The following is a 26,826-nucleotide window of genomic DNA, read 5'->3' on the forward strand; positions in this document are numbered from 1 at the left end:
CCTCAACTAGAGCTTTTTCAGGGTGGAAACCTCTGACTGCTGAATTTGAGAATGATCAAAGCCCCAATATGATAAATCAATAATGCTTTTTGGAATATCTTGTACACTGTGTACAGGCTCATCCAATTGACCCATCACTTGCACTGCTGTCTCTTGAGTTTCAGCAATGCATCTTTGAGTTCCAACAAACAGTCACAAATGTCATTAATCAATTTCTGAATTGGGAACTGAGTTTTATGGTTACCTGCTTTGACCTTTTCATAATGATAATGTTACTCCGCCCTATTAATCTGTATCAATTGAAATATAGCAACAAGTGAAGACATAGAGAGGGAAGCCTATTTACCTTTTTTAAATTGACACATAAGAAGTTGATTCCACCTCCTCTTGTAGAAACAGGACACCATGTGTTCTTGTAAAAAAGTACAAAAGAAAAAGAAAACCCTGAAACATTTGTTTGATTTTCTTAAAAATATTTATCGCAGACCAATGATGTAAAAATATTTAATCTTGGTAAATATGACATAGCAAAATATTTTAAAATAGGCATAGCATTTGAGTGATACATATCCTCTGTTTAGCTAAAGTCTTAGCTAAACAGAGGATATGTATCACTTAAATGCTATGCCTATTTTGAAATCTCTAGAGAAATTGCTATGAAAAGAATATATATATATATATATAGAGTACATCCAAGTTGACGAAAAATCGCGGTTGTTCTTCCACTTGGGTGTGCAATTGACCAAGGGTTTTTGTATACCCCATCACTACTACTGATAACAGAGTCCGTCACCAAACCACTTTGACAGTCTTGTATGCAGCATATATGCCGGACGGAATGGGTGAAATTTGAAAATAGAAATACCTGCACAAAGCTGGGTCTACACGTATTTCTAGGGGAAGGTTTGTTAACCTACGAGAGTTTGGATATATATATATATATATATATATATATATATATATATATATATATATATATATATATATATATATATATATATATATATATATTTATATACATATATATATATATATATATATATATATATATATATATATATATATATATATATATATATATATATATATATATATATATATATATATATATATATATATATATATATATATATATATATATATATATATATATATATATTTTCCACCAAAGGCCCAAGCATTTCACTTTCAAACTGTGAGAAGGGCTGCGCGGTAACAGAACTGTGTCATAACTGCGGCCAGCACAGCTTTTGCATGTAATATATCAACTGGCTGATACAAAGGGGCCTACTTAAGGTACATTGTATAAATGTGGTGATTATATATAAAGATGTGGCATGGAACCTACTAAGGGCGATATTAACTTTTCCAACAGGACATTATATCCCAGAATGCACGAGGGCGCATCCATGGAAATCCATGCCACATTTTCCCAGCTGCCAGATGAAGAGGCTGGTGCCTCGAAACGCGTCGCAGCATTACAAATCATTGACAATAAATCCTGGAAATATCATTGCCGGTTGATTCTTTGTTTATGAACCTTGGTTCGCATTGGCTGTGAGTGCGTCCTTCGAAATGCTTGGGCCTTTGGTGGAAAATAAACAACACGGCAGTCCTGTCGTGGAAGGATGCACCACTTTCAAACTGTGAGAAGGGCTGCGCAATAACAGAACTGTGTCATAACTGCGGCCAGCACAGCTTTTGCATGAAATATATCAACTGGCTGATACGAAGGGGCCTCCTTAAGGTACATTGTATAAATGTGGTGATTATATATAAAGATGTGGCATGGAACCTACTAAGGGCGATATTAACTTTTCCAACAGGACATTATATCCCAGAATGCACGAGGGCGCATCCATGGAAATCCATGCAACATTTTCCCAGCTGCCAGATGAAGAGGCTGGTGCCTCGAAACGCGTCGCAGCATTACAAATCATCGACAATAAATCCTGGAAATATCATTGCCGGTTTATTCTTTGTTTATGAACCTTGGTTCGCATTGGCTGTGAGTGCGTCCTTCGAAATGCTTGGGCCTTTGGTGGAAAATAAACAACACGGCAGTCCTGTCGTGGAAGGATGCACCACTTTCAAACTGTGAGAAGGCCTGCGCAGTAACAGAACTGTGTCATAACTGCGGCCAGCACAGCTTTTGCATGAAATATATCAACTGGCTGATACGAAGGGGCCTACTTAAGGTACATTGTATAAATGTGGTGATTATATATAAAGATGTGGCATGGAACCTACTAAGGGCGATATTAACTTTTCCAACAGGACATTATATCCCAGAATGCACGAGGGCGCATCCATGGAAATCCATGCAACATTTTCCCAGCTGCCAGATGAAGAGGCTGGTGCCTTGAAACGCGTCGCAGCATTAGAAATCATCGACAATAAATCCTGGAAATATCATTGCCGGTTGATTCTTTGTTTATGAACCTTGGTTCGCATTGGCTGTGAGTGCGTCCTTCGAAATGCTTGGGCCTTTGGTGGAAAATAAACAACACAGCAGTCCTGTCGTGGAAGGATGTACCACTTTCAAACTGTGAGAAGGGGTGCGCAGTAGCAGAACTGTGTCATAACTGCGGCCAGCACAGCTTTTGCATGAAATATATCAACTGGCTGATACGAAGGGGCCTACTTAAGGTACATTGTATAAATGTGGTGATTATATATAAAGATGTGGCATGGAACCTACTAAGGGCGATATTAACTTTTCCAACAGGACATTATATCCCAGAATGCACGAGGGCGCATCCATGGAAATCCATACCACATTTTCCCAGCTGCCAGATGAAGAGGCTGGTGCCTCGAAACGCGTCGCAGCATTACAAATCATCGACAATAAATCCTGGAAATATCATTGCCGGTTTATTCTTTGTTTATGAACCTTGGTTCGCATTGGCTGTGAGTGCGTCCTTCGAAATGCTTGGGCCTTTGGTGGAAAATATATATATATATATATATATATATATATATATATACATATACATATATATATATATATATATATATATATATATATATATATATATATATATATATATATATATATGTGTGTGTATATATATATATATATATATATATATATATATATATATATATATATATATATATATATATATATATACATACACATATATATATATACACATGCACACACATATATACATATAGACATTTTAAATATATAGATAGATATAGACCTATAGCTTCATCTCCTCTATTGTTGTACACTCAGCTACTATTCAGCCAGCTGACTCATGGCTAGATAAAATAGTTACAGCCTGCATTTGCAGACATTTGGCTAACCAGCTGCTACATGCATAATTTCAATTGTTCGTTTATGGTTTCATATCCCAGACTGCTAACCACAATGCAAACCTTCCCCTTTGTTACTTTCAGATATACCCTTTTCAGAACTCCCTGAGTTGAAGCAGATTGTTTATGTCAACATTTTCATTCTTATGTGTTGTCACATAAAAGCTCAAGAGCGCCCAGGTACTCCAACTGTATAGGAACATCTAAAATATGCTTAATATGGAGATACATGTAAAGGATTCTTCTAAACATTTGAGATGCATCTTTAAAGTATCAAACTCTACCTATGGGTCTCTATGAATTCCCTAAGTAAGCCGATAAAATGCCCATACAATGCACATCCAACATAAATTAAATGAAGCTACTCTGTGCTTTAAATTTATTTCTATTGTAAACCTGTTTACAGAAAAAATCTCTCTTTGACCAGCAGCTAAATGTTGTTTACTTCTGTTTTCCAACTCGAGAAACTCCCTGTCTATTTCATAATGAAGATCAGTGATGATTTGCTCTTCAAAGTATTTCTTGATGTCTTCCACCTCCTCTTCCCAAAATTCTTTGGACAGGTGGAAAAGTGCTGTCATGTTGACATCTCCCAGACCTTTTAAGTTGAAGTCTGTGGCAGTCAGCACATAACCGATGGCTGTGCACTCCACATATGCCTTGCTGTTGATTCTTGCGTACCGGAGTTGGAACCATAGCCAGCCAGAGAAAATAATCCTGCTCATCTTTGCGGAACCAGTTTACATGGAATATCTTGGGCAACCTGGCTGCGGGGAAGTGCTTCATGCTCCGCCAGTAAGCGTGGGAGCGGACAAAGTTGAAGATGAAGAAAGGTCGCATGGCGAAATGATCATACATAACTTTACCTCAAACAACAAGGATTATAAAACAACATGTCAATCAATGTTTTTGTAGTATTAGGGAGATTTACGCTGATATTCTTATAACTTTTTAAAATAATATCCATATAAAGCTTGGTCCCACAAGATGAGAGCTCTTTTAAGGCACAGGTGCTTGAAAAAGGGAAAGTGGCCTATTAATACATTTAAATATTGTTCAATAGGCCAGTCAATTAAAGCTTGAAGAGGATGTCACACATTTCTCAGACCTACTAGCTTGGAATCAATTTACACCATGTCAGATGAGGCAGGAGGGGCTTAGAGAGGGTTGGGCCTGGAAATGAGGGTGGAGCTTTCAGGACGTCACAGCTGGAGCTGGGTTGGTGGGCAATGAGACGGGTGGGGCTTGAGGAGGAGTTGGTGACTTCTTCCTATTGCACCAAACACAAAAAGTTAATGAAGCCACCTGTTGTCGGTAACTCATAGAAGATGTGAAATCAGTGTTGGAATGCAAAATCTTAGGACCTTGCTGGATAGGTGTTTCCAGCTCACATGGTGCTCACCGTGTGATATTGGCTATTCAATGCGTGACTGGGTCAAGACAGCCGATATTCTGTGACACATGGTGACACAGAGTGAGTTGATAGCTCTGCATATCAGCCACAGATTTTTGAGGAGCAGCCTGGAATAATCCCGTTTTTGGATTAATAGCTCTGTGGTGACCTGAAATACAAAATCTTAAGTGATTAGAATGGAAAGAAAAATATGTACCATTCAAAGTGCACCCAAACTGGGTAAACTGGAGCTTTAAAAAGAGGCAGATCACCATAACCATCAAATGTCATCCACGCAATGTCATCTCCCACACACTCAATTCTCCATCCAGGCAATGTTGGATTCATCATGGCCAAGTTGTTTTTTCCACATGCTCTAGGGAAGGCGGCTGCAAAAAATGTCTTCCCACCCTTATGTTGTCCATTATCTAATGAAAATAGACACGTATTTGCTCACTACAGGGTGTGCAGTGTATCAATATACATCAATATACCTGGTGGAGAACAAATCCATAATACAGAAAATCCTTGTCATATTTTCTCACTTATTATGCATGAAAGTTACACTGGAAATGGAGGTATATTTTTCTCATGCTTAAATATATTGTATTCACATTGGTCACTTACAACTGAATTACAATGCTTATGGACAAGGGCATCTCTCATCTTTGAAGAGTTTAGGAGCAGCTTAATTTTCTTTCCACTATAAATGGTGTTCCATGGTGGGCTGCATGGTGGAATCTGCATTTCTGATGTTACGCCATTACCTTTTGTACTGTTTGCCTCCACTCCACATATATTCTGTTTACTACTGTCTTTCACACATATTCAATTCCATATCTTCAAAATGTGCTGTGTCCTATGTCCTGTTCTCACTCTGCCTTGTGTATCATAAGTACTGTTCCCCCACCGACAGCACATCCTGATTCATATTTTAGATTGCTGCTGCTTTCACCATTGCCTCATTTCCCACCCCATCCTCTTTGGCTTATGTGGTGCTCCCTCTGCATGTTATGACTTGAAATATATTTTGTATTCTGCACAATGCAAGTAGGTATTGGTGTCCACCAGATCACTTGTGCAATTTCTTTTACGAGAATATAATTAGATATATTCTTAATCTCATGTACTTATAGTTCAAACCATGAAGACTTTGGTGATCATTTCTAAATATTATTAGTGCTATTCGTACAGTATTAATTTGATTACATTACAGTACTATCAATTTTTGCATTGGGTTAGTGATGTAGTTTGACCTTAATTCTTTATGGATTTGTGCTACATCACACATCTCAAAACAATTTATGGAAAAGTAGAAAGTAATACATGGATGTAAATCTAAGTGGCATTTTGTCTATGTGGTAATGGAAAAGCAATCCTACTGGTGATCCTCAGAGCAAATCACTTTTTCCTCCAACCAGGAGTTTCCTCCATAGCTGCTTCTGAAGGAAACAATCTGTCTGCATGCAATGAGAGTCATATCCGGGTTACAGGCCCAGTTGTTCACCAAGGGTTCTGTAGACACACAAGAAGATGCCTTACTAATGCGCCTGGTCTCACTGGCCACATGTCAGCTTAGGGATGGGTGTAAGGCAATGACCACAAGACCATGTCACTAACATACTTTTTAGCGGTAAGGGGTATTTGACCAAATGGAGGCATTTCACAAACTCGCCGCTGCCCAGGGCTCTCAAGACGTCAGTGCCCATGCGGGTCATGATCCTCATGCTGGCCACGACGTACAGCTAATCCGTCAGCTCACTCCCAATCTTGGACAGGGGCGACCCAATGTGACCCATACTGAAAGGAATGACATGCATAGTGCAACCTATGAATCAAAACGGGTACAAAATGAAAGAAGGTTGTCATAGATTTAAGATTAAATAAAATAACGGAATACCACACAGTAACACCCATTATATTAATTTGTGGGGTACTGCCATGACAATCACGACTGGTGACCAACAATGTTCTATCAAAGCTGACCAACTGTCTCCTTTGGTGGAGCGCTATAGGTCACGAGTTATAATTCTTGTGCCACTTAACAATAATCTATAATGTTACCTATATGTTAATGGATCATACGTCAACCAATCAATTCAATTAGTTCCTGTATCCCAACTCAGACTGCTTTCTGGATCATATTACTGCATCTTTATTGTTTAGCACGGTATGTAGACAGTGAAGTTCATGTATTCATTACATCCCTGTTATTACATGTTGTGGGTCAAATTCACAAAGATTGGTGTATGAGCAGGTGTGACTTACCGTTGTAGTACTCTCATCTTACTGGCACCATTGACTCCCCATAATTAGAAGAGGTTAGGGTGAGTCATTGATAACCAGTTAATATTCTTTAGAGGAATTTTTGAAGTATTCCTTGGTTTACTCCTGTCTTACTACAGGAATTCAGGAGATGACAGGAGTAAGTCACCGTAAAATCTTTATGAATAGGATCCATTATATCCCGTCTGCAGCCTTATTAATCAATCAAAAATTATTTAGAATATTTTAACCAGGTTACTCAGTGATTAGACTGATGTGCTGTTCAGGCCATTTCTTTTGGCAAAGTCTATCACAAATGTTTGCTTGATTGTCACCTGAGGAGGCGCTTTGTAAGTGTAATCTATCATGCCAATGTATTTTTTAATCAAAGAAAACTTTCCCTATTCACCAGCTAGCAGCTGTCTTTATAAAATGCAAGCTTCTTCTCTACTTTTGGTTGAGAAAGGAAATGTCTGATTTGGCCTGAAATATTCGCTCATGAAAGACGTTGGGATGGACAAAAGAAATGTATAAATTAATGAAGAAATCATAATGCATCCAATTAATAAATTAGGGTGACGACCTCTCTCTGGGTCATTTTGGACACTCACTCAGGGCCTAAACGTTTCACCTACAAATCAACAATGATTGTTTTTGTGCAGGAATGTTTCCCTTCCTGCATAAAAGCAATCATCCCTGCAATGCAGACACCTGTGCACCATGGTGCAAGGGTGCCTGCATTGGCAGAAGGTAGCCAATTGTGCACCAGCACAGGGGAAAGCACAGTGATGCGTCATATTGTTGTAAACATGGCGCATCCCTGTGCTTTTACAATTACACAGCTCAGCACAGCAAAATGGCGTGCGATGCCGTGCTGATTCATTTTGTTGTAAATAAGGACCCTGTCTGTTAGTCCAATCAGTTGAATTGACACAAAACAAGACTACAACACCCAGAGTACTTTGATAAATAGTTTAAATTCAAGGTCTATCAAAGTATAAAGCGCTGATAGTAATTAACTGACGCTCAATTAAAAAATCTTTTCAGATGAAAAATACATTAAGCAGATTTTTAGGAGAGTAAAAAAGTGCAACCAAGAGACACTGAAAAAGAGAACATGCATGGCGCCCTCTGTGTGCATGCACCTTTGACAAGTATTAACAAGATCAGTGCTACCTGCAAAAAGATCAAAACCTGTGAGAACGCTCTGGGCCAATCATTCCAATTTAATTTGTACCTGAGAGGAAGAGGGGTTAATGACAAATTTTGAATCTCTTAGACAGTGTGATCCATTGGACCACACCCTTAATAGTCAGAGTCTGTATCTTGAAGTTGGAAAAGATTTATTAGAAACTCAAAGTCAAACTATTGAAATTCAGTCACAAAAACATACTATAAACATATAGTTTTCTCAAAGGAAGACCAAACCGTCATACAACATTGGTTCTCAATAACAAAGAACATATAAGGATTTCTGTAGCCGTGATACAGAACATTTGAAATAATATTTGATGAGTGTACGAATACTCTTGATTGTTCTTCCCATACATGGAAGAGATTCACAAAATCTACCAAACCCTATACTAAACTAAGAAAAGGGAAACCCCAGTTAACCCCTCCCCTGCTGATGACGGAACCGCTCCGTCATCAGCTGCGGTGGCGCTGTGCTGATGACGGAGCAGTTCCGTCATGGCCCTGCCGCCACGCCTGCGCGGTGCTGATTTCGTGCCTGCACGGCGCGTTCTATTGAGCGGGCAGGGCCGTGACGGAACCGCTCCGTCATGAGCACAGCGCAACCTGACGCTGGTGACGGAGCGGTTCCATCACCAGCATGCGCCCGCCGCTCTGTCACCCTCCCCCTTAGCACTGCGGCGGAATAGCCGCCGCAGTGAAGGGGTTAAATCAGAGAAGAAGAAAAAAGGTGTCAGCATATGAACCACTGCAGAAGTTCTGTAGGCTATCATCTATAGCCTGCAGCCACACAATCAGAACTGTCAGAAGAGATGTTTGCTCTCCAAGTCAAAGGGGCATATAACTAACTTTGAGGTGTTTCCACTAATAAGAAAAACACAGAAATTCGAGAAGCATGACCTCACATCATTCAACTTGTTATTCCAATTTCACATCAAGGTTCTCTGCGCCAGGTACGATCTTCCTGTCTTCCAGTCTCTGCTTCTGAAGCGTCCTTGGATTCCTTCCTTCAGCAGATATCACCAACTGGTAGTGCTCCCTTTGTTCTACATTAGGTTTAGTTGACCTTGCCAGTTCTTCCTCACCTCACTGCCTCAAGAACACAATGTGCTTTTCACTAGCCAAGAATGCTTTGGTCCGCACCTGCAAAGAAGAAAACATGTTGACAACAACTTCAATGCTTAGTATTAAATGTCTTAACTGTAAGGTTAAGGCCCACAGTCATACTAATTTAGCAATTGTTTAGCAATTTATCCTAAAGGTATTTTTAAATTCTGCAACATAAATAAATCAATAAAAAGGAGAGTTCTTCGTTTTATACTGTACTCATCATTTGAATACACTTTATTAAACTAAAAGCGACAACTGAGTATGTTTTAAGCAGATTACTAACACACATTGTTTCTAGTCCCTGGCAAATGCACTATTTTCAAATTCATTTTAGCGCACCACCTTACAATCGAAACCTGTAGGAGAGTATTTTCAGCACTCCAGTTGTCCCTACAAAGAAAAGATTAATATGCCACACAATCAATGCACCTTCTATACTTAAGTGCATCACATTTCATTGATTATTACATCACACAAGTATAAAAGGCCAAAGGTACATAAACATATGTGGCCTAGTCATCCTGGAAAGGATGGAGCAAAATTATGCTACTCCATAAGAGAAAATGTTGACAGTTTCTTTGTCCTCATTTCTGTTTCCTAATCCTTATCTTTCATGCATTCTGGAAGCGTGGCCTTAAACGCCTCATCAAAGTCCTCCTCATACGTCCCACGCCAAAGCTGGCTGGTTATGGTTTGGAGATGGGCAGAGTGCTCCTCTGCTCTTTAGTAATGATGAGCGTCTTCCTCTCGATATGGGCCACATTCCTGGGGTTGGTAAGAGCCAGCTAGTTATGAAAAGAGAGAACGGACTCCTAGACAAACACCAGGCAATGATCCAGCGTCAGTGTGCTGCAAAGTTCATTCGAGACAACGCAAACACAGAGTGTGCCAGAGATTTCTGTGAAATGCATTTGAATTACAGTACAATCGAAAGATTAGGAAATATATTCCACTATTTATGTCTTTCTTGAAGGGACACAATGTGCTTACAACCATTCTTTCATGTACTGTTACCGTGGTGCCTTTGAGATACATCTGAACCCCCAATAGCCACCCCAAAATCTGGTCAATCTGCATTCAGTGAGTGGCCCATGATTGGTGTGGGAAGTCCTTATTTACAAAAACCCACTCCCCTATGACTGAATTCAAATAACGTGGGAAAAGGTGAGGCAGGATAAGGCTGGAGTGGGCATCACTGACAGGCGCACGTAATACTAGGGGCATAGCTATCAATGGTGCAGCAGGTGCAATGACATTGGAGCCCATATAAAAAATAAAATGTTAACTGGTATGTAGGTCTAGATGTACGATACCTAACTCCACATATGTGTATCTTATTTATATACATATATATATATATATACTACCCAGAAACAGCAGGTTGCTCAGTCTGGGGTGAGCAGTGTACCCAGCTCGGATGTAGTCACATCGGCAGAAGAAGGTCCTAGTGGGGAAATGGAAGAAAGAATTCCCACTGTCATCGATGAATTTGGTTTTTTTCAGGAGGACCGGCGCTTCAATCTCCGCCCAAGAACCAAGGTAAACTACGCCAAACCACCAAGGGCAAAAGGCAAAGGCAAAGGCGCAAAAGGCGCCAAGGTGCAAAACAAACAATAATAACTAACGCACAGCAGTCACCGATCATTGTTCCAACTTTAAGCCAACAACCACCATCAATAATTAATTTGACAGATTTAAAACTCTCCACTAAAGAAGAACAGACACTCAACTTGGGACTGTCATTTTGCCCAGAAGCTGAGTTTAATTATGTCCAAACACGCATCGACATCTTCAAGTTTGCTAGGCTTTTGAAACTTAAAAAACATTTTTCTATGAACCCGAGCTCGAGGAGTGGAATTTTGAACCCTAGCAACAATGAGAGCTCATTTGGAGAATTGAATGTACAGGATATGGACCTCATGTTAGACCTTTATCCTTCTGTCGGAATAGATGGGAATGACATGAATGAGGTGAATTTTGAGGAACAGGGTCCACTTGAACCTTTGGAACTTATGAGCCATGCGGATGAAGTGGCAAGAACCGAAGGACTGACCATCAATGCCAGCGATCCGACTGGCTTCCGTCCGAGATCCCGTTACACTCCTTATACTGCACGAGACAACATTGACATTTTCAATGATCTGGTAGTAAATGATTTAAAAAATCTGGAAAAGTGTACCAGTGTGTGCAATAAAAATTTAGCAAGCAAGAAAAAGCCCAGGCAACCCTTATTGAGAAAATTAAGCAGACTGAGAATTGTATTGTTCGAAATGCTGATAAGGGCGGGAATGTAGACCTCTGGGACAGGCAAAAATATATATCTGAAGCCTATAAACAGCTAAATAATAGAGCTTGCTATGTGAGAATTAAACAAGAAATAATGTTTAACAGTCATGCACAGTATAACTCAGATCTAGAAAACTGGTATAGCCAATCTTTGATCACCCATGATGAGTTTAAATTTCCGAAGATCTCTAATCTAGTCACCCCAGTGTTTTATTTGCTCCCGAAGGTGCATAAGGATGTGTGTAACCCCCCTGGTAGGCCGATTATTTCAGCCATAGGTAGTGGGTTGGAAAATACCTCGAAATTCATTGACTCATTCCTTAATCCACTGGCCTCACAATTGCCCTCATATATCCTTGACACAGGGGACTTCTTAAAATCCATCTATGACATACCCTGGGAGGAGGATTTGATTTTGGTAACAATTGATGTTACCACACTGTACACAAGCATTAAACATAGCGATGGATTGAATGCCATCAGACACTTTTTAGGAACAAGACCAATCAAATTGTGGGCTCATACGCAAATGTTGTTGTCAATGGTGTCAACCTGCTTAAAAAATAATTTTTTCATTTTTAATAATGAACTGTTCCATCAAACCTGTGGTACTGCGATGGGCACCTGCTTCGCCCCCAGCTATGCGAATTTGCATATGGGCTGGTGGGAGGAGCAGGTGATCCGGAAGCAGTACCAAACTGAATGGGAAAACAACATCCTTCATTGGAGTCGTTTTATTGATGACTTGTTTGTTGTCTGGAAAGGCTCTATGTTAGACCTAAACCTTTTTCTGGCAAAAATACAACAAAACAGCTTGAATTTAAAGTTCACGAGTACCGCTAGCACTGAATCTGTCAACTTTTTAGACCTCACTGTTTACATAAAAGATTGTAAAGTACATACTAAGATATATAGGAAAGAGACCTCTGGAAACACTGTGCTACATGCCAGTAGTTTCCATCCGACATGTCTAGTGAACAGTATCCCCTATGGAGAGGGTCTTAGAGTCCTGAGAAACTGTAGTGACCCAGAAGACAGAGAATTTGCCCTGAGTGACTTACAACAGCGCTTTAGACAAAGAGGGTACAGTGACAATTGTCTGAAGTCATCCTTTAGCAAAATCAGACAGAAGACCAGAGAGGAAGTTCTTTTCAAAGAGAGAAAGATGAAAAAACAGGAAGGGAATGAATGCAGAGTAATCACTAACTACAACAAATTGCATGGATCTGTGAGGAAAATATTAAGCAGGCACTGGCATGTCATTAAAAATGACCCTATTATCGGTCCTGCTTTAACCACCAGACCTCTGATTACTTTTCGGAAGGCAAGATCCTTTAAACAGATATTAGTCAAGACCACACTGACCAATGTAAAAAAGAAAAAAACAAAAAGTAAAATGAGCAATTGGTTGGCCAGAAAAGATGGTTTCCTAAAGTGTAGCAAATGTAAGGCCTGTGAACATGGGAAAAATACCAATACATACAAACCAGGCCTCTCAAACAGAATGAAAAAAATCAAAGGACAATTTGACTGCAAAACGGAGTTTTCGATATATGTTTTATCCTGTGGATGTAATCTACAGTATGTTGGTAGTACAATTAAACCCGTTCATCAGCGGGTACTACAACATTTGAGGGTGATCAAAAATGCAGACAGGTCATATCCAGTCGCCCGACACTTCGAAAAATTCCATGATAAAAATGTGAGCAGTCTATCCTACTATGTAATTGATTCTGTGCCCTTGAATGAGAGAGGGGGGGATAGGGTGAAAAAACTGCGCAAACTGGAGTCGTGGTACATAGTTGAATTAAATACAAAGAGCCCGTATGGATTGAACATTGAAGAAGATCTATACACTCACCTATGAATTGTTTATGATCTGAAAATCATTTCTTGTGATTTATTTAACTTCCTGCATAACAAAGTTCATTTTCTCTAGGAGAAAAGTTGTAGTAATATATGGAATCGTTTTTAGATATGTGTTTTCACAGATATCAAATAGAACTGATTGGGTTTGCCCACTGGGGCTTTATTTTTTGATAAAATCTTTTGATTCCTTTATGTGCATTTAGAATACTAGTTGGGTAACATTGGATTTGGATGTCGATTACTGAAGAAAATTGCCAGTATAGTGGTCTGGGTGAATTACAAAAAGCCCACTTGGGCTGAATTAGTTTTCAAAGACACTGTGATAAGGTCCTTAATTGGCATAGAGGATTGAGCAAATAAGCATGATAAAATTTCTTTTGGTGTTTTACGCTCATTCTTTCACTGTTTTTACCACTTTAAACATGAGGCTTTAATTATGTAAATTGCACTTCGAAACATTAATCCAAAATAATCCCGCAAAGAAATGTATTACTTTAACATTGTGCACGAAGAGAATCTATGTAAATAACTTTTCCAGTTCTATGATTTGGTTAGTCACGTGATGTATCACGTGAGTACTGAGCACTTTAAATGTATGTATGTGTTGAAGCAATCTTTATCGTGACCAAGCCTGCTGGGTCAGGCGAAACGCGTCGATAGCGACTAAAGAATAAAAAGAAAAGGTTTTTCCACCACGTTGTGTCGTCTCCTTCGAAAACTGGTTCGAAGTTTTGAGCGTTATATATATATATATATATATATATATATATATATATATATATATATATATATATATATATATATATATATATATATATATATATATATATATATATATATATATATATATATATATAAGATACACATATGTGGCATTAGGTATCGTACTTCTAGACCTACTTACCTGTCAACATTGTATTTTTGATATATTTTCCTCAATATGGTGTCCCACTGATATTCTGGTATAGATATTCAAGGTGCACACCAATTTGGCAGGGTTGTAGAAAAGGTGCGATTGTTATGAGCGCAATTAATGAAAATGTCCACCCTGACAGCTGGTTGGTTAGTAAAATACAACAATGAATATGGTTCAGGGGGCTCCAATGACCTTACACCTGCTGCACCATTGATAGCTATGCCCCAAGTATTACATTCCCCTGTCAGTGATGCCCGCTCCAGTCTTATCCTGCCTCACCTTTTCCTTTTGATCTGTCAAGCGGGCCGAGAAAAGAGGGAGTCCCAAAATGTGCATTCCCCATGCATTTTCCAAAGACTTCTATAAGAAGGGCTACAGCAAAAACTGTTGTACGGAATTACACTAAATTTGACAGGAAGCTAAATTTTAGTCCCCGTATTGTGCTTTTTGTGATTTTGTGTAAAACCTTTAAGTAGTTTTTTAAGAATTACAGGTCAAATGTATTTGTATATTTGGATGAGCCTCTCACAGGAGTGCCAATTCAAAAATAGAGAGTTCTGCTTGGCCATGGGAGCTTTATTTTCCTTGGTCAAATTTTCTCCCGCAGGAGTCAGACTCCAGCGGGAGCCAGCACTCTGATTCGCTGCCAGCAGCATGAGAAAAATGTTGCTGGCAGGCATTACAGGACTGAGTTCTTAGTCTCCAGTCCTGAAGTTAAATAAAATAAATAACATAACGAGAAATGGTAGGGATACCCTGCCTCCCCTTGGCCCCATTGGGAGACTCATAGGGACCCGCCCCTGAGGCCAAAATTGAAAAACAAAACTGATTTTTTTTAACTCTGCAGGGCTCATGCAGGATTGAAAAAACAGAACAAAATGGCAGCCAAGGACACATTGTTTAATTTAGGCGAGGGGGCACACAGGCCTCCCTTCCCCGAGCCATTATTGACCCCAGGTAGCCCACCTCCTGGTCCGAAATATGCAAAACCGGGGAGGAGGCTGCACAGACCCCTCTCCCTGAGCTTTACAAGGCAACAGGGACCCCATCTCATGGGGCCAATATCTTTAATTAAGGGGGATGAGGGCCCTAAGCCACCCTCGACAAAGCCTTTATAGGCTAACAGGAGTCCACCCCTTTGGCCTATATATAGACAAAAGTGGAGGGAACCATGCGGTCCTCCTCCCTGAGCCATTAAGGCGCTGGGGACCCACCTCCAGGGCCAAACTGCTATGTCCAGGAGAGCTCACCCCTAGGACATAGCAGTATTCCTTTTGGTCCTGCCCCCTTCAGCGTTATTAGTAAGCCATGGTGCTGGCTCCGGGTGGGCAGCCAAGCCCTGTTGCACTGTTACCAACCCCCTGCTGTGCACGACCAAAGACTGCACAATGTGGGGTTGGCTGTCTGTAGGGGTGTGATGCAGGGCCTGGCCGTAGGCCAGCCCTGCGGACAACCCTCCGCCTAGCATGACCGAAAGGTATGTGCTGCCAGGGGTTGGCGTTACATATAGTAATACATTATTACTTTACATTAAAAATGAACCTAGAAATCCATTGAAACAAACAAATATTAAAGCAGCGTTATAGTAGGGTGTGATAAAAAGACCCGTTTTTTTTAAAAAAAAAGAACATTAGAAATTACAGTTAGGTGACTATGTTAGTGACATGATTAACTTTATGAACTAAAGATAACACCGAAATGTCATCAGTGATGTCATATTTGATGTCATAGAACATGTCATGAGTGATGTAATATATGAGGTCATAAGCAGTGCATGGTGGGGGCTCAAGATATATTTAGCTCTGCTAACTATAACTGGTGATATTCTGTGTCTTTTTTTGGTGTAAAATGTTAATGTTGACACTGGCATATTCACCTAATTATAGCGTTACTTGTATGCACTTACCTTTTAATCATTTGTCCCTCAATATTCTATCCTAGATATTCTTGTACCACAATATCTTGGGGGTCGATATATATATATATTTTTTTAAACCTTTATTATGTAAAGAATGATACAGTTACAGACCTACAACCACGGAGGCTGGTCAGTCAAACACAACAACGGCAACATCATAGTACACAGCTCTTCAGCCGACAACCCGGGGGTCCGGCAGCGATATTTCGTGATGATGTACAAGCAGGTGGTATAACTAGGAGCAGTGAAAGGTTTCAAATTTTTTCTTTTACATAAATAAAACCACAAACAAAACACAAAAAAGATCGAGGCATTGCTATGTAAAAACTGGCTGTCCCTCACGGCAGTGGGAGATGGGTGAAAAACGTGCTACAATATAAGAGAGGAGAAATATCGGGGAGGGTAGGGGGGGGGACCCGGGAGAAAAAACAGTGCAGTGTAGTCAACAAAAACTGAATACAGGGAACGCTCGGTCAAGGGAGAAAAGCGGATCCGGAAGGTCGGTGAATGGGGGGGTGCAAATCTCTCCACGGTATGCGTTCCATTGACCCCAGATCCTACCCCATTTCTTGGGTCTGCCGCGAGAAACATATACAGTTTTCTCTCTAAACATAGACCAGTCCATATTTTCTTTCCACTTTAGGAGCGTTGGCGGCCTTGGGGAACCCAATAACTGGGCTATGTCCCGTTTAGCAACCATATTACCCAATGTGGCCCATTGAGTTTGAGCAACAGTACAGTCATTCGGTTCCCAGACATTCAACAGACAACGTCTGACTTCAGGCACCAACACAACCCCCGTCACCTCACCCATAACCGCATGCACTCGGCGCCAAAACGTCGCCACCTCCGGACATTCCGAGAGGATATGCAAAAAGGTAGCCAGCATACCACATCCGCGCCTACACAATCCATCCACAGAAAAACCCATATGTATCAGTCGTGGGCCCGTAACATATACCCGATGCAGTATTTTGAGTTGCACCAACCTAAGACGTGCCAGAATCGCTACCTCTTTAGGGGAAGATATCGCCGCCTGCCAGTCTTCATCATCCAGTTCTAACCCATCACTGGTCCAAGCGTTCCGCAGTTGCAGAAGGAGATCCGAGCGATCGTTGATCAATTTCTTATAAATAAGAGATATGGTGCTGTCGGGGACGTATCCATCAAGCACTCTATCCTCAAGAGAGGAGGAATCCGGGATAGTAGTGTCAGCTGGGAAAACCGAGTTAATCGCATGGCTAACTTGGAGATAACGATAATATTCCCTGTTACTCAGTTTATATTCCCGCTGGAGTGCCTCAAAGGTCTTAACTTTGCCCTTGGCCCAGAGGTCGCCCACCCTGCTGATACCGATGAGATCCCATCTGTCAAAACCCTTCGACGTCCACAGTCCACCTAGTGCTTCCGCTGCGTACAATGGGGTCGATTTCGTCAATTTATCCGTCCATCCCATGGCGGCGGTCGCGCATCCCCAGACTCCCACTGCCACTGCAGTAGGGCCTGTGAGGTGTTTCCGGTCAGCTCTAGAATAGAGCGCTCGATTATAATCCCCCCCTGGGAGTTGCCACCTGTCCATCTCAAACGCGAGGTTCGGGACAGGGCCGTACATAGCGTGGTTCACAGCACTCAACTGGGAAGCCCAGTAGTAACGCTTGATGTCGGGCAACGCGATACCTCCATCGTACCATGGCAAAGTCAATTTCGCCAGTGCGATACGTGATCGCCCACCCCATACCAACCGCCTCTGCAAGCCTTCGATCTCTCGGAAATAGCTGGCAGGTACCAAATCAAGTGTGTTTTGAATGGCATACAAGAAGCGGGGGAGAGACATCATTTTGAACAGGGCCGCCCTTCCCAAGGGGGAGAGTGGCAAGCCGCACCATGCCCCAACATCCGACCGAAGCCGGGAGAGCGGAGGTAACAAATTCCGTTCATAGCGGGTTTTGGAATCCAGTGAAATGTAGATCCCCAAATATTTAAAGCCATCCCTAGAGACCGGTATCGGACAATTGCGAGGAAGAAGAGGCTCATCGTCCGTGAGTGGATAAATACAGGACTTGGCCCAGTTAATGACGAGACCGGAATTTCTCCCAAAGGAGCGCAACACATCGAACAGGACGCCCAATGACTTACGAGGAGAGGTAAGATACAACAAGATATCATCGGCATAGAGTGATATCCAGTCCTCGATGTCAGGCGACCATCGGATGCCCTTAAGCGATGGTTCCCACCGCAACCATGCGGCCAGGGGCTCAAGGGCAAACGCAAAGAGGAGCGGTGACAAAGGGCACCCCTGTCTCGTTCCCCGTCCGAGGGTGAAGGGCTCCGAAGCCCTACCATTAACCACCACCTGTGCCAGCGGCTGCTCATACAAAAGTCTAATCCACCCAATGAATTTAGGGCCGAAACCAAACTTAGCAAGAGCAGCCCACAAAAATGGCCACTCAACCGTGTCAAAGGCCATCGAGGCATCAAGAGCAACCAAAATGGCCGGCTCTCGAAGAGACCCCGCCCTTGCTAGGACGCCATGGAGGCGACGTAGATTGAGCGCAGTATTACGGTGGGGTATAAATCCAGATTGGTCCGGATGGATCAAGTCTGCAATCACCGTAACCAGTCGATTTGCCAGAAGTTTAGCGAGAATTTTGGGCTCAACGTTCAAGAGCGAAATCGGCCAATACGATGAGCAATGATCACGGGGTTTGCCATCTTTATGGATGACCACAATGGATGCCAATCTCTGATCTCGAGGAAGAGATCCGAGATCTCGCGATGACAGGAACATCCGACGAAGATACGGCGCCACTTTGTCGGGGCAAAGTTTGTACAGTATCCCATTTGGGCCCAAGGCCTTCCCGGAGCGAAGTGAACGGACAGCGAGCGCTACTTCGTCAGTGGAGAAATCCGCCTCCATAAGCTCCCTGTCCGAATCCGACAGGCCAGGAAGGGCGATATCTCGAAGCAAAAGATGCGAATCCTCTTCCCGCCTATCAGAGACCGGTGCATAAACCGCCTGAAAGTGCTGGGCAAATGCTTGGACTATATCAATCGGGTCCACGACACGCTCACCATCCATACGCTCAACAACAGGCACCACCCAGTTCAATCTATCCTTTTTGTCCAGCCATGCAATCAACTTTCCCGCCTTATCACCAACATCATGCAAACGCCCCTGTTGCTCACGGTGCATCGCCTTGGCCGCATCAGTCACCAGCGCCTTATAATCAGATTGTTTCAGGGCCAGAGAATGCACCACGAACTCCATCCGCCCCTCCAAGTCAGTGATCTCATTCTCCAGCTCTACCACGGCAGCAGTCTTACGCCTCCTTTCGCTGGCAATGAGGGACAGGGCTTGACCACGAATTACTGGTTTATAGGCCTCCCACAATGTAACCAGGAGGATACCGATCCCTCATTCTCAGCGAAGTAGTAATCCATACATTTCACTACCTCTGACCTGATCTTTGGCCTACGGAGGTGCCAGGGGTTGATCGGAGCGATTCGGCCCTCAGCCCCCAGTTGCATGTCGACTGTAAGCCAAAGCGGAGAGTGATCAGATATCCCCCTGGCCAAATGCCTAACCTCCCGCACAGAGACCATCTGTGCTGCTGGCATAAGAATATAATCTAATCTCGATAGACTCCCGTGTGCACCTGAGTGGAAAGTATATTGGAGCTGACCAGGGTGTAGCTGTCTCCAACAGTCAACTAGCCCGAGTGTATCCAGGAGCTTCCCGAGCCAGAGCCGGGACGCAGGCAGAGCTCTGGGGGGGCTACGATCCTCATCCCCACTAACTACAGAGTTAAAATTGCCACCCACTACCAGTATGCCATCAGGAAGCCCCAGGATCACATCACCCAAATCAGCAAATGTGGTAGACTGCAGGCAAGGGGGGGACATACACAGACAAAATGGAAACCGTTTTCCCCTCCCATCGACCCGTAATAGCCGCGTAGCGGCCTCTATCGTCCAACACTACGCCATCTATTTCTAAGGGGAGGGAAGTTCGTACCAGGACCCCCACCCCTCTCGAACCAGATGTGAACCCTGAGTGTGCCACCATACGGTAGCCACGTCTGTTTAGTGCGCGGCATGCATTTCCAACCAAGTGCGTCTCCTGGAGCAAAATCACATCTGGGGCACAGCGTTTCAAATATTGCAATACAATACCCCGCTTTATTCTATCTCCAAGACCGTTAACGTTCCAACTCAGCATCCTAAGCTCCCCCCCCCCATCCCGGCACTGAGCACCCAGCCCCCCTCGCCCGGGAGGAAGCACACAGAATAAACAACAGGATATAAAGTAGCCTCGAACGAAACAAAAAGGAAAAGACCCCCCACCACCCCCACGGAACCCTGAAAAACACCCCCCCCCCCACCCTGCACCCCTGCATTAGACCAGAAAGCCACCCCAACTTGCAGTGTGCCTGTCGCCCCATTAAACTAACCTACAAGAAGAGAGAGAAAGCCCCCAGAGGAGGAAGAGGAGGCCCGATTCTATGGCAGGACCGGAGGCTTCTGATTATGCTTTCTCATTTCTTTACTGCAACAACAGCAGCCAATGAAAATGAAAGTACACATGTAAAAAAGAACATTTCTTATGAGGCTTTGAACCACGCCTCTCTTACAACAACCAATCACAATGGTATCAAGACTATAAATCCTGGAGACACTACTCCAGCCTCCTCTTTCTTTGCTGCTCCGCAGCCCAGATAAGTGCTCTTTCCTTTTCATGTTTTGCTCTATCACTTGTGACTTATGCCTTTTGCATTGTTTGGTGCCATTGATTACTGTTCTTCATTACTCGTGTGTACTTGTATGCTTTGATTGATCGCTTCGCGCTCTCTGTTGGCACTGTTTATTCGTAAGTTGTCCGAACTGCTCTTAGATTGGGGCCGGAGCTTCGCTCCGTTTCCCGTCCACCATTGTGGCGCGTGTTGCGCACATAGGCCTTTCCAGCCCTTTCCCCGATCTCCATTCATCGCTGCCCACGGCGCACACTTCAGCTAGCCGCACTAGTGAGGGGTTTAGCCCCCTCCTCGGGGAACGAGCGTACGTCGGAGCCGTTGAGGCCTTACGTACGTCTCGGGGAGCCCGCGCACGCCGGGTTGGCGCGCGTAGTTCTCGAAGGTGCCAGATCGATGCTCTGCCCCCGGCTGAAGTGGGGATCGACGCAGCTTGAGCCAGGAGCCGTGGGCGATTTCCGTGCTTTTGGCAGCTTACATTGGTTTAGGCGACGGTGCCTACCTGCTTGACCTTGCCCTTCAGGAGGATTCAGAGACTTTTTGGTACTTTCCTCCAATAGTCCTAGAGTGGGACTATATTTGCTCTTGTTTTTCCTGGTATTTCCGGCTCCTGCGCCTGGCATCCCCCACCATCGACGCCCCTGCCTGAGCTGGTCTTTTGCTTCCCGCTGGGGATTAGAGTTGGAATTTTCGGATTCCTGGTTACGATGGCAGACGCTGAGTACTGCGAAGAGGAGGATGCTGCGTATGGTTATCAAGGCCAGCAAGAATTCTATGAGGGAGACTCCATGGAGGAGATCATAGACAAAAAACTTGATGCCAAATTGGATAACGCCCTTTCCTCGGCCCTCTCCCCTTTGGCCAAGAAGTTGGATTTGCTGGTCCCGGGTAAGCCGATGCCCGCTCCGGACAAAGAACCCCTTCAGCCCCCCCCTAAGAAGGCGGCTCTTGACCTGTCCTGGCCTCATGCCCAGTCTTATGAAAAACTTTCTAAGTTTAAGGAGTCCCGGTCCCAGGACAAACCTGTTACCTCTCCCCCCAACTCCCCCCTGGTTGTCACCACTACAGATACTGGCACCAATACCGATTCCTCGGATGCCGCTCCCCGCAAACGCACTAAAAAGCGCAAGCACACTTCCCCGGTCATTCCCACCCCCTTTTTATTTGATCCGACGGACATTGTCCACCCCAGATCATCCGACTGGGTTCCCCCTCCTGCTGTGGCGGCCTATCTGGAGTCCCATCTCCGCAAGGGGTTCGATAAGGAGGTTCGTTCCCGCCTGAAATCAGAATGCCCACGTCCTGATTTACCCCACAAGGTGGCTATCACGCCAGATATAGACCCCTCCATGACCACCTTTCTTAAGAAATATAAGAAGGACCCGAAGAAAGGGATTGATTGCGCGCTCAGGGCGTGCCAAGATAAGGTCCTCGACCTTTCGGGCCCTTTGGCCAAGATCCTGGAGTTGGCCCTGCAGGCGCAAGAGACTGGTGCCGCCATACATCCTGAGGTTTTGGCGGGTTGGGCTCAGAGGGCCATTTGTATGCTTGGGAACGCGAATTGCGCTCTTGCCTCTGAACGACGGAAATCCGTCCTTCTTCGAATCGATCCCCAACTGGTGGAATTGGCTTCCTCGGAACCGGGTCCTTTGGCGGAAGGACAATTGTTTGGAGACAATTTTGTTAAAGACATTGCCAAGTTCGTAAACACTTTTGCTTCCTTGGACTAGTCTCAGGCCTCGCTGAAGCGTGTTCTGCATCAGGTCTCTGGTAGGGCTGGGCGTGGCAGAGGACGCTCGACCGGCCGCTACTCAAATCCCAGTCCTCAAAGAGGCTACGCCCCTAGACGGGGAAGAGGATACACACAAGAACCGGACCAAGCCGGATTTTACCCGTCCCGATCACGCGGCTTCAGGGGCCGCTATAACAAAGGGATCAATCGAGGCTACAAGAAATTCGATAACCAATCTTCTGGTAAGTCCCTCTCTTCCTTTACTTCCGTTGGGGGGAAGATTGCGCCATTTTGTCAAGAATTGGGCAGTTCTCACTTCAGATGTGTGGGTCCTTCGGACCGTCCAGGGTTACGAGATAGAGATGGTGTCTTGCCCCATTCAGCCCTTCCCCCCCGTCCTCTCCTTTTTTCCTATCTCGAACAGAGTTTTATAGACTCAGAACTGGACGAGCTTTTGGCAAAACAGGCCATTGCTGCGGGACCCTTCCTTCCGGGAGGCTTCTGCAGCAACGTCTTTCTTGTTCAAAAGAAAGGAGGCGGTCAGCGCCTCGTGCTGAATCTGAGAGATTTCAACCCCTTTGTCACGTATCGCCATTTCAAGATGGAGGGCATCCATCTTTTGCGAGACCTTCTCTTAGAGAACGACTGGATGTCAGACTGGACCTGAAAGATGCCTACCTGACGGTCCCAGTCTGCCCATCACATCAGAAGTTTTTGCAGTTCCCCTGGAAAGGGCGTTGGTTTCGTTACGAGGTACTTCCTTTCGGACTGTCCTCAGCCCCTTGGGTGTTCACCAAACTGCTCAAGCCAGTGGTCTCCCGCCTCCGGGAGATGGGAGTTCGGCTGATTGTCTACCTAGACGATATGCTGATCCTGGCCCAAGACCGGTCCCTCCTTCTCACTCATTTGGAGTGGACGACGTCCTTATTGCAGAATCTGGGATTCGTGATCAATACCAAGAAATCGGTGCTGATACCGAATCGGCAAATGGAATTCCTGGGCCTCCTGATAGACTCGGTCTCAGCCCAGCTTCTCCTTCCCCTTTCGAAGATCACGTCGATCAAGAGAGAGATTACAACTACGCTGGCCAAAGAGAAAATTTCTTTGAGGGTATTGGCACGGATCGTGGGCCTTCTGGCCTCGTCGATTCAGGCCATTTTTCCCGCCCCTTTGCATTACAGAGCTCTGCAGAGGCTCAAGATCTTTTATCTGCAAAGAAATTTTCATTACGATCATTTGATCCCTCTCTCGCCCGAGTCCAGGGAGGAGCTTCAATGGTGGCTGGACCACATGTCGGCCTGGAACGGCCGAGCTATTTTCGGCGCGGCCCCGGATGTGGTGGTGGAATCCGACGCCAGCCAGTGGGGCTGGGGCGCTCGCTGCGGCGAGTTTGCCACAGGAGGACGTTGGTCTGCAGACGAACTATCACTTCACATCAACTGTCTAGAGCTTCTGGCAGGGTCCTTTGCCATCAGATCTATCTCGCCGCTGAAGAGCAACTGTTGTATTCTCCTTCGGATGGACAATGTCTCCGCGGTGCGATACATCAATCGACTGGGCGGGACGAGGTCCCGGATGTTGGTGCACATTGCGAAGGAATTCTGGCACTTCTGCCTGGATTGCAAGATCTCCGTGGTGGCAGAATACCTTCCCGGGAAACTCAATCAGGTAGCAGATTGGCATTCCCGATTTCTCCGGGACTCCAGCGATTGGAGACTCCATCCATCGCTGTTTTCCCGGATCATGCCACTACTGTTGCGTGCTTATCTAGGTTCCTAATCGATACTGTGACCTTATGCCCCTATTCGGCTATAAAGCCATTTATTCCCTATATTGGCATAACCGTTCAAGTGCGATTTTCTGTAAAGTCATCTCTGGCCTCACACGAACAGAGCCACATTCCAGCATGACTCTCTGCTACTTCCTTTGCGACCAATTAGTGCAATGACAGAGCAGCAGTCACTATCTGATATTCCTAGATAACACTCCGAGTTCTTCAACAAGATAAAAACTCAGCAAACCTGGAAATCCCCGCTTGCTATGTTTTGATTAGTAATGGAACTCTAATGAGCAACTGATAACTATCACTTCCTAGTGACATCTTTAATTGACGTCTTATGTCCAGCAAACTTGCGTCAAACCTGGCACCTGTCAGGTATAAATATTACCAACGTTGCCATAAGCAATGTTCGTTGCCTGTTGCTGATGCCAGCTGCCTGCATGACCCCGTGTTGGTAAAAACTAGCACTCTGTCGCTGCAGCCTGCTATCCTGTGGTGGTGAAGCTACTGATTACCATTATCGCCGCTAAAGCGCGACCTATGGTGCAGTACGCTTGAGGAGCCGTGCAGCCGTCCTCTGCGAAGACATCCAGCCCAGCTGCCCGCGGACGCTGTCACCCCTCCTTCCTCGACGCGCTGAAGAGAGCCGCTGCCTTTCTCGTGCAGAGAAATCCAGTCCCGGCGCTTCCAGTTTACCCTCGCAGGTGACTGGGATATCGAGAGAGACCCCTGAAGGAGATACCAATCCTCCATCATTCTATTCAGAGGTATGGTGTTGACTAAACCCTTAGACGAGAATTCTTGAAACAAACCTTGGCAAAACCAACTTAACTTAAGCTACTTACTTACTCCCCTTCTCACGTGTTAGGCTTAGGTCAGGCACACTGGGGTAGGCTTAGTTAGAAGCACCAGTTGAGTATGTTAGCCTAATGTATATATGACTGTATATATGTTTTATTACTTTTAAACCATTGTATGGCTAAGAAACCATACTAATGCTTTTACAGTTCTATTTCGCAATACTTATCTTACTGTACGTACTTTTTATAATAACAGTTATTGCAATTGTGGCAATACATTTCTCTTGTACGAGAAGAAAGACTGTTCAATAAATGTTAACCTTTATTGATACACGCCCGTCTCTCTATTCTCTACATCTCGTGAAAGTAAACTGCACTAGACTGACTGAGTGAAATCTGTGTCTATTGTTTCACACGACCCTAGAGGTCGACTCTTGATCTGAGGAGCAAAGTTGTCATGTTGCACGGTTGTTGGAAAACTGAATCCCTTCTTGTCTGTGCCAAGGAAGCTGATCACTTCCTATGCAGAGAAGAAAGTTTCCAGTGACCTCTGAGCTAGTTGGTAACACAACCTAATTAAGTTTAGCATAGTCAGTGGAGGCCTGGAATATAAGCAGTTCCACGTCGATACTACTGTTTATGTTATTCCAATGCGCAGGGCCTAGTGGGAAACTAGGAACTACACTACATGGCGCCCTAACGTTTGGTAAGGCGATAAACTAACGCAAGACTTGTAGAGTAACTCAGTCGTGCATATTTCACAGACCCCTTTCTCCCGTAAAAACTCCAATAGACGTCTGGAGTGGGTGAAAGGTTAAAATCCGCCCGACCTTAGTAGGAAGAGATTCCTATGTAAAGCTCTGATTTATTCAACGTTGAAGGATACAGTGTTCCAAAATATTGTGCACCTAATCTTTGTCTCCTTGGAGACCTACTCTGCAAACCTGCATTTTTTAAAATGTCAGTAGAAAACGGAACCTCTGGGGCCGCAGTAGATGCGACTCAGCAAGGTCCCGAACAAGCAGACCCGGATGCTATTATCATCCCGGTCCAGTTAAGAAGATCTATAACTTTAAAACTTATAGAACACGGACTGACACCTCAAGGTGGTACAGTAATTTTCGTGATAGAGGCTCACGAATATCGGCAGACAGAGGTATTCTATTCATGGATAAACTTTCCAGCGGTAAACGCTATAACACAAGAGTTTCACTATTACAAAATAGAGGAACCTCCGGGAGAGTACGCTCCTTTCGAGGAGATTGAAATCCCACTTAAATTTCAAGAGCACCTGCTCTGGTTTAATGGCGCCCTAAAACACAATGATCACATAACCAGGCTCGGTCCACTAGGTAGACCAGGAGCCACGTGGCCGGTTCTAGCCAGCTACACACCACATCCTGACATTGCAAGAATGTCTAGAGAAGAGCTGTTAGAACAGCTAAACACATTAATAAAAATACATAGGCAATTAGTCCAATATGTAATACGGAC

The 26,826-nt window shown here is 44.0% G+C and overlaps 1 pseudogene; it reads right to left on the reverse strand.

Annotated features, from left to right (window-relative positions):
- Positions 1-6,080: 6,080 nt before the first annotated feature.
- LOC147706066 (phosphoenolpyruvate carboxykinase, cytosolic [GTP]-like) overlaps positions 6,081-26,826 on the reverse strand; it is a 58,262-nt pseudogene continuing 37,516 nt past the window's right edge.

Source organism: Lissotriton vulgaris, chromosome 7 (assembly GCF_964263255.1).
Source record: "Lissotriton vulgaris chromosome 7, aLisVul1.2, whole genome shotgun sequence".
NCBI lineage: Eukaryota > Metazoa > Chordata > Amphibia > Caudata > Salamandridae > Lissotriton > Lissotriton vulgaris.